We start from the raw sequence: 6,616 nt of genomic DNA, 5'->3' as shown, positions 1-6,616 counted from the left end.
TTCTGTTTTATAATATCTTGATTTCTCATAAAGTCACTAGCTTCCACTTGCTCTAATCTAATTTTTAAGGTAGTATTTTCTTCAGTGGTCCTTTGGACCTCCTTTTCCATTTGGCTAATTCTGCCTTTCAAGGCATTCTTCTCCTCATTGGCTTTTTGGAGTTCTTTTGCCATTTGAGTTAGTCTATTTTTTAAGGTGTTGTTTTCTTCAGTATATTTTTCAATATTTTTTTGGATCTTCTTCAGCAAGTCATTGACTTGTTTTTCATGGTTTTCTTGCATCCTGCTCATTTCTCTTCCAAATTTTTCCTCTACTTCTCTAACTTGCTTTTCCAAATCCTTTTTGAGCTCTTCCATGGCCTTGGACCAGTTCATGTTTTTCTTGGAGGCTTCTGTTGTAGGCTCTTGCACTTTGTTAACTTCTTCTCATTGTATGTTTTGGTCTTCTTTGTCACCAAAGAAAGATTCCAGATTCTGAGACTGAATCTGGGTGCGTTTTCGCTGCCTGCCCATATTCCCAACCAGCTAACTTGACACTTGAGTTTTTCAGCAGGGTATGACTACTTGTATACTAGAGAGTTCTATGTTCCATTTTGGGGGGGGAGGTGCCAGCTCTGCCACACCAGCACTCCTCCTTCCCCAAGAACCCCCAACCCGGACTGGGCTTAAATCTTCAGCAGGCTGTGCACTCCTGCTCTGATCTGCCACTTAAGTCCTCCCACCAGGTGGGCCTGGGGCCAGAAGCAACTGCAGCTGTAGCTGCCCCACCTCTGCTGCCCCCGGGGCCAGTAGCCGAACCGCAAACTCCTTCCACTCCCGCAGCTTTTCCCACTAACCTTCTCTGTTGTCTTTGGTATTTGTGGGTTGAGAGGTCTGGTAACTGCCACAGCTCACTGATTCAGGGCGCTAGGGCATGCTCCACCCAGCTCCTGGTCTGGTTGGTCCGCCGCTCATGCTGGGCTCTGCTCCACTCTGCTCCCAGCTCCCAGATCCCAGCTCCATGTGGGATAGACCTCACCAAGAGACCACCCACGCTGTCCTGGTCTGGAGCCCTGCTTCCCTCTGCTGTTTTTGTGGGTTCTGCAGTTCTAGAATTGGTTCAGAGCCATTTTTATGGGTTTTTGGAGGGACTCTGCGCGGAGCTCATGCTAGTCTCTGGTTTCCTGTTGCCATCTTCATGTGGGTTTTTTTTATATCCTGCAACTTTGCTAAAGTTGTTTATTATTTTGAGTAGTTTTTTACTTGAATCTCTAGGATTCTCTAAGTAAATCGTCACATATTCTGCAAAGAGTGATAATTTAGTTTCTTCTTTCTTTGCCTGTTCTAATTCCTTCAATTTCTTTTTCTTCTCTTTCTGCTAAAGCTAACATTTCTAGTACCAAATTGAATAATAGAGGTGATGATGGACAACCTTGTTTCACCCCTGATCTTAATGGAAATGCATCTAGCTTACCCCCATTATGTATATTCTTTGCTGATGGTTTTAGGCAGATACTATTTGTAATTTTAAGGAAGGCTCCATTTATTCCTATGCTTTCTAGTGTTTTTTAATAGGAATGGGTGTTATATTTTGTCAAAAACTTTTTCTGGGGGAGAGCAGCAGCAGTGGCAGCAGTAGCGGCAGCGCAGCAGCACCAGCATTTTACCTTGTAAATACTGTAATTTGTATACATTGTAAATGATGACATCAGTGGGCACTAACCAAGCCCCAGGGAAACTGGGAGCAGACACAGACACAGAACCAGACACAGCACAAACAGAGGCCACAGGGTACTGTAGAACAGATTAGACTTGCACAGATGATATCAGACCACAATGATGCTGACTTTGAGGAGAAGGTGAAGCAACCGATTGATATCACAGGCAAGAACCAGGATGAATGTGTGATTGCTTTGCATGACTGCAATGGAGATGTCAATAGAGCTATCAATGTGCTGCTGGAGGGGAACCCGGATAGGCATTCCTGGGAAATGGTTGGGAAAAAGAAGGGAGTCTCGGGACAGAAGGATGGCAGACATATGGAATCCAATGAGGAAGGCAAAGAGAATTGAGACCGAGATAGGGATTATAGCAGGCGACGTGGTGGACCACCAAGGCGGGGAAAAGGCACCAGTCATGGACGAGAGTTTCGAGGTCAGGAAAATGGACTGGATGGTGCTAAGACTGGAGGCCCATCTGGAAGAGGTGCAGAAAGAGGCCAAAGGGGCCGTGGACGGGGCAGAGGTGGCTCTGGTAGGAGGGGAGGATGGTTTTCTGCCCAAGGCATGGGAACCTTTAAGCCAGCTATTATGCAGAACCAACCAACACCAAGGAAAACTGTGGCAACAGTAGTGGCAATACATGGAACAATACTGGCAGTTTTGAGCCAGATGATGGGACGAGACTTGATTTCATGGGGGTTGAGGGGTCAAACTATCCTTGAAAATTTGAGACTGCTCCTGGTCCATGGAGGACTGCGACAGAGGAATGGGGTACAGAAGATTGGAATGAAGATCTTTCTGAGACCAAGATCTTCACTGCCTCTAATGTGTCTTCAATGCCTCTGCCTGCCGAAAATGTGACAATCACCACTGGTCAGAGGATCGACCTTGCTATGTGACTAGGGAAGGCAACTTCTTCAATGGAGAATGAATCAACCAATCTGGATCCATCTCAGGCTCCTTCACTGGCCCAGCCTCTGGTATTCAGTAACTCAAAGCAGAGCACCATATCACAGCCTGCATCAGGAAGCACCTTCTCCCATCACAGCATGGTGAGCATGCTAGGAAAGGGGTTTGGTGATGTCGGCGAAGCTAAAGGTGGTAGCACCACAGGCTCCCAATTCTTGGAGCAGTTCAAGATAGCCCAGGCTTTGGCCCAGTTGGCAGCTCAGCACTCTCAGTCAGGTGGGAGCACCACCACTTCCTCTTGGGACATGGGCTCTACAACACAATTCCCATCGCTGGTGCAGTATGATTTGAAGAACCCAACAGATTCAGCAGTCCACAGCCCATTCACAAAGCGCCAGGCCTTCATCCCATCTTCAGCCATGATGGAGGTATTCCTGCAGGAAAAGCCACCTGCAGTGACTTCTACAGCTGCACCTCCGGCCCCTTCCTCTCCATTGCCGAGCAAGGCCACTTCGGCTCCACAGATGTCCCAGGGGTCTTCAGACAACCAGTCCTCCAGCCCCCAGCCAGCTCAACAGAAACTGAAGCAGCAAAAGAAAAAGGCCTCCTTGACTTCGAAGATTCCTGCTCTGGTGGTAGAGATGCCTGGCTCAGCGGATATCTCAGAGCTGAACCTGCAGTTTGGGGCATTACAGTTTGGGTCAGAGCTTGTCCTCTCAGAGTATGAGCCCACTCCTACCACAAGCGCCTCCTCAAGTCAGACTCCAAGCTGTCTTTATACAAGCACTGCAAGTGAGTCTTTATCCACAATTTCATCCAACCAGAGTCAGGAATCTGGCTACCAGAGCAGCCCAATTCAGTCGACAACCTATACCTCCCAAAACAGTGTTCAGGGCCCACTCTATGAACAGAGATCCACACAGACTCGGCGGTACCCCAACTCCATCTCCTCGTCTCCCCAGAAGGACCTGACTCAGGCAAAGAATGGCTTCAGCTCTGTGCAGGCCATGCAGTTACAGACCACACAATCTGTTGAAGGTGCTACTGGCCCTGCGGTGAAATCTGACTCACCCTCTGCTCCCAGCATCCCCCCTCTCAATGACACAGTATCTGCAGCTTCCTTGCTGGCCGCAACCAATCAGCAGTCATCCGCATTGGTTGGCTTGAGCCACAGTGAGGAGCTTCCAAATACTACCACCACTCAACACAGCAGCACATTATCTACCCAACAGAATACACTTTCATCATCATCATCTTCTGGGCGCACTTCAGCATCAACTCTTTTGCACACAAGCATTGAAAGTGAGGCGAATCTCCATTCTTCCTCCAGCACTTTCTCTACTGCATCCAGCACAGTCTCGGCGCCTCCCTCTGTGGTCAACGTCTCATCCAGCCTAAACAGTGGGAGTAGTCTAGGCCTCAGCCTGGGCAGTAACTCCACCATCACCGTCTCAACCAGAAGCTCAGTCTCCACAACTTCAGGAAAAGCTCCCTCCAATCTTCCTCCTGGGATCCCACCGTTGTTGCCTAATCCATGTATCATGGCTCCAGGGCTGTTAATGCTTATCCGCCACAAGTGTGTGGTTACTACGACTTGCAGATGCTTCAGACAAGTTTCCCCTTGGATTACTACAGCATCCCATTCCCTACACCTACCACTCCGTTGACTGGGAGGGATGGTAGCCTGGCCAGCAACCCTTACTCTGGAGACCTCTCAAAGTTCAGCTGTGGAGATGCCTCGTCCCCAGCCCCAGCCACAACCCTGGCACAGCCCCAGCAGAATCAGACATAGACTCACCACACCACACAGAAGACATTCCTGAACCCAGTGCTGCCTCCTGGCTACAGTTACACCAGCCTGCCATACTACACAGGGGTCCTGGGCCTCCCCAGCACCTTCCAGTATGGGCCTGCTGTATTCCCTGTTGCTCCTACCTCTTCCAAGCAGCATGGTGTGAATGTCAGTGTGAACACATCGGCCACCCCTTTTCAACAACCAGGTGGGTATAGATCTCATGGATACAACACTGGAAGAAAATATCCACCCCCTTACAAGCATTTCTGGATGGCTGAGAGCTAATTTGGCCCATGGCTGGGGGCTGTGTTTTGTGTGTGTGTGTGTGAATTTGCACTGAAGTCTTGTTTCAGAAACCAGACCATTGAGGAGAGCCTGCCGAGCTGAGGCCAAGGCCTTCGTGGCTTGGGGGAACGAGTTGGTGGACACCTTCTGGGCTTTTGAACCTGCTCCTTTCCCTTCCCCTCCCCCAGTGTGTCTGACCCCATCTTAACCATTTCGAATACAAGTGGTGCAGTGCCTCCGAAGCTGCAATGCACACACCTGCTGTCACTTTTGATTTCTGGAAGGCATGTAGTTTCAACATGTAACAAATATTTGTAGTCTTCAATAAACTGTTGTATTTCTTTAGCTAAAAAATAAAAAATAATCTAAAAAAATTAAAAATAAATAAATAAATAAATGAAAAATTTTTAAAAAGCTTTTTCTGCACCTATTGATATAATTGTATGGTTTCTGCTAGTTTTGTTATTGATATGATCAATTATGTTGATAGTTTTCCTAATATTGAACCAGCCTTGCATTCTTGGAATAAATCCTACCTGGTTGTAGTGTATTATTCACCTGATAACTTGCTGCAATCTTTTTATTAATATTTTATTTAAAATTTCGCATCAACATCCATTAGGGAAATTGGTCTATAACTTTCTTTCACTGTTTTGGCTCTTCCTGGTTTAGGTATTAGTACCATATTTGTGTCATAAAAAAATTTGGTAGGATTACTTCTTTGCTTATTTTCCCAAATAGTCTATAAAGTATGGGAATTAGTTGTTCTTTAAATGTTTGATAGATTTCACATGTAAAACCATCTGGCCCTGGAGATTTTTTCCTAAGGAGTTCATTGATGGCTTCCTCAATTTCTTTTTCTGAGTTGGGGTGATTTAGGTAATTTACTTCCTCTTCTGTTAACATGGGCAATTTGTATTTTTGCAAATATTCATCCATTTCCCTAAGGTTATCAAATTTATGGACAAACAATTGGGCAAAATAATTTGTAATTATTGTTTCAATTTCCTCTTCATTGGAGGTGAATGCACCCTTTCATGTTGGATACTGGTAATTTGGTTTTCTTCTTTCTTTTTTTAAATCAAATTGACCAGCTCTTCCGTTGAGCCGTCCTAGGTAATCATTTAAAATGGTGAGGTACTCTCTTGATCCAGAGAACCCCACAAAATCATGCAAGTCAAGGGGTTCAAATCTCCGGGTCCACTTCAAGAACACCCGTGAAACAGCCCAAGCTATCAAGGGCATGCATATCTAAAAAGCTACCAAGTATTTGAAAGATGTCACATTGAAGAAACAATGTGTTCCCTTCCGTCGGTAGGGAGTTGGCAGGTGTGCCCAGGCTAAGCAGTGGGGTTGGACACAAGGTCGCTGGCCCAAAAAGAGTGCTGAATTCTTGCTGCATATGCTTAAAAATGCAGAGAGTAATGCAGAACTGAAGGGTTTGGATGTGGATTCTCTTGTCATTGAGCATATCCAGGTTAACAAGGCTCCCAAAATGCGACGGCGTACTTACAGGGCTCATGGTCGAATCAACCCATACATGAGTTCTCCTTGCCATATTGAGATGATACTCACTGAAAAGGAACAAATTGTTCCTAAACCAGAAGAGGAGGTTGCTCAAAAGAAAAAGATATCCCAGAAGAAACTGAAGAAACAAAAGCTTATGGCACGGGAGTAAATAATGAAATTAGAGTGCAAATAAAAAGCGAAACGAAAACATTTGTTACAGTAAAAAAAAAAAAAAATCAAATTGACCAAAGGTTTATCAATTTTATTGGGTTTTTTTCATAAAACCAGCTCTTAGTTTTATGTATTTGTTTGATAGTTTTCTTGATTTCAATTATATTAATATCTCCTTTGACTTTCAGTATTTCTAATTTGTTATATGATTGGGGATTTTCAATGTGTTCTTTTCCTAGCTTTTTCAG

General features: G+C 45.4%; 2 pseudogenes; both read left to right on the top strand.

Annotated features, from left to right (window-relative positions):
• The first annotated feature begins 1,677 nt into the window (after positions 1-1,677).
• Positions 1,678-4,720, top strand: LOC118855296 (annotated as a pseudogene).
• Positions 4,721-5,796: 1,076 nt separating this feature from the next.
• LOC118855295 lies at positions 5,797-6,399 on the top strand (annotated as a pseudogene).
• Positions 6,400-6,616: the final 217 nt, after the last annotated feature.

The sequence above is a fragment of the Trichosurus vulpecula genome, chromosome 6 (genome assembly GCF_011100635.1).
Source record: "Trichosurus vulpecula isolate mTriVul1 chromosome 6, mTriVul1.pri, whole genome shotgun sequence".
NCBI lineage: Eukaryota > Metazoa > Chordata > Mammalia > Diprotodontia > Phalangeridae > Trichosurus > Trichosurus vulpecula.
The sequence above is the reverse complement of the archived record's forward strand: the minus strand, read 5'-3'. Positions and strand labels throughout refer to the sequence as shown.